This window comes from Aotus nancymaae, unplaced genomic scaffold, assembly GCF_030222135.1.
Source record: "Aotus nancymaae isolate 86718 unplaced genomic scaffold, 86718_ANA_hifiasm-v0.15.2.pri h1tg000040l, whole genome shotgun sequence".
Taxonomy (NCBI): domain Eukaryota; kingdom Metazoa; phylum Chordata; class Mammalia; order Primates; family Aotidae; genus Aotus; species Aotus nancymaae.
Genome location: NW_026988454.1, coordinates 120861482 through 120863925, shown reverse-complemented (window position 1 = coordinate 120863925; position 2444 = coordinate 120861482).

Genomic DNA, 2444 nt, shown 5'->3' with positions numbered 1-2444 from the left:
CCTGGGTTCAAGCGATTCTCCTGCCTCAGCCTCAGGCTCCCACCACCATGCCCAGCCAATTTTTATTTTTTTTTGTGGAGACAGAGTTTCACCATGTTGACCAGGATGGTCTCAATCTCCTGACCTCGTGATCCACTTGCCTTGGCCTCCCAAAGTGCTGGGATTACAGGTGTGAGCCACCGCGCCCGGCCTATATATGTTTTTTCTATGATTATTATCATAGACTGTTAGAATTAGAAAATGTGAGCTCATCTCTCTCTCTGACTATATATGTGTATGTGTGTCTGTATAGATATATATTATATATATTAAACAAATCATTACAGGCATATTTGAAGCCCCCTACCAATCTGTATTTAATTGCATCTAGCTGAGATTTGAATTCCTGTAATTACTAGTGAAGTTACACATTATTTACGTGCCTTTGGTTTTTAAATTTTCTGTGTTTTATTTGTTTCTCCCTATAGGCCAGTTGAAAATGATCTGTCGTCTTTAGTGCGTTGAATGAGTTCTTCATAAATTTTGGCCACTGATCTTTAATCAGTTCTACGTATTGCAAATGCCTCTCCCTGTCGATGGCCCCCTTTCACTTTGTTTCTGGTATCTTCTTTGTTCCAGATGTGGAACAAAACTTTTAATATAGCCAAATATGTCACATTATTTTACCCTTTATGCTTTTTCACCCAGGCTGGAGTGCAGTGGCATAAGTTCAGCTCACTGCAACCTCCACCTCCTGGGTTCAAGTGATTCTCATGCATCAGCCTCTCAAGTAGCTGAAATTACAGGCACACACCACCATGCCCAGCTAATTTTTGTATTTTTAGTAGAAATGGGGTTTCACCATGTTGGCCAGGCTGGTCTCAAACTCCTGGCCTCAAGTGATCCACCCACCTCAGCCTCCCAAAGTGTTGGGATTACAAGCATGAGCCACTGCTCCTGATCTTGCTTAAGAAATCATTCTGGCCCTTGAAGTCATAAGCAAGTCATATTTTTATCTAAACATTTTATTGTTTGGCTATTCACATTTAGGTTGATAGCCCCCTGGAATTTATTTTCATATAAGACATAAGCTAGGAATCTAATTTTATGTTCTTCCCCACATGGGTAGATTGTTGTATCTGCAATAATTAAATATTCTCTTATTTCCACCTGAATCATAATGCCTGCTCTGTCAATATCAACTTTCCATATATACATGGGTCTGTTCCTTCCATCTTGATTCTGTTGCTTTGGCCAGTTTTCCATTCTAGGATTGCATGGGTCATTACTACATCTTCATAGTAAATTTTGGTTTCTGGTAGGGTAAGGCCATCTCCTTTCCCCATAGTCTTGTTCTTCACATTTGTCTTGGCTATTTGTTTTGATTGTTTGTTGCTGCATAGTGAACTATCTCAAAACAGTAGTTTGAAACAATCACCTAAAAATCAAATAGGCAGGTTGACGAATAAAATATATTTTTGTATTGTGTCATGTGCATCAAGAGTATAGGGAGATGAAGTGAAGGGAGGGCCCACTGTGTGGCCTGAAGAACAACGCTCAGGGAGGCGGCTGCTTACACATTCAGACATGTACAGTGGCCCTAAAGCCTTCTGGGGCTCCAAAGGCCAAGGGCCAGCTCTCCCTCTCCATCCTGTCCTGCTCCTCCTCAGCTTCCCAAAGTGCTGGGATACCCCTCCTGTGGAGCCTGAGGTTCCCATGGATGCCCTGGTACTGAGATAAGGAAACGATGTAATTATTGAGGTCATAGCTTCGGAAAGGTGCCTCCAGGCCTTTGATGGTAGCAGGGTGGTAGCCTTTTCCCTGGGTCAGGGTGGGGAGGAGGAGCCCATATCCTCCTATCTGGGGCCACTGGTTAATTGACAATCTTGCCTCTTGAACTCCCTAGCTGAGTCAGCTGCACCCTTGCTCTTCCCTCTAGCTTCCTGGAGGCTTGTGTCAGGGAAGGTCATGCTTTCCCCATCCTCTCCATCCTCCCATAGCACTTTCAGCATTCCTCTAGCTATAGCCATGACTGCTCTGTATTGTCATTGGTTTTCCATGCATCTCCCCAACACACACACACGCGCACGTGCACACACACACACACACGAAATCCTTAAGGGAACAAGGACCTAGAAGTATAGTGATTAAAACTTCAGAGTCTAGAATTCAACATTTACTAGCTGTGTGAATTCAGAAAATTATGTAACCTCTCTGTGCCACAATATCTCCACATGTAAAACACCTTACAGGGATGTTTGAGTCATTAATCCATGAAAAGGAATCTGACATATAATAAGCAATTCATAAATGTTGGCTTACTAGAATTAATCTCTGTATCCTCAATCCTGAGCACAGTGCCTGATGGGTCAGCAGCCTCCCCTAAATGCTTGTGTAATGAATATAGATCAGTCAAAACAGTTGGAGCTGGCCAGGGGTGGTAGCTTACCCCTGTAATCCCAGCA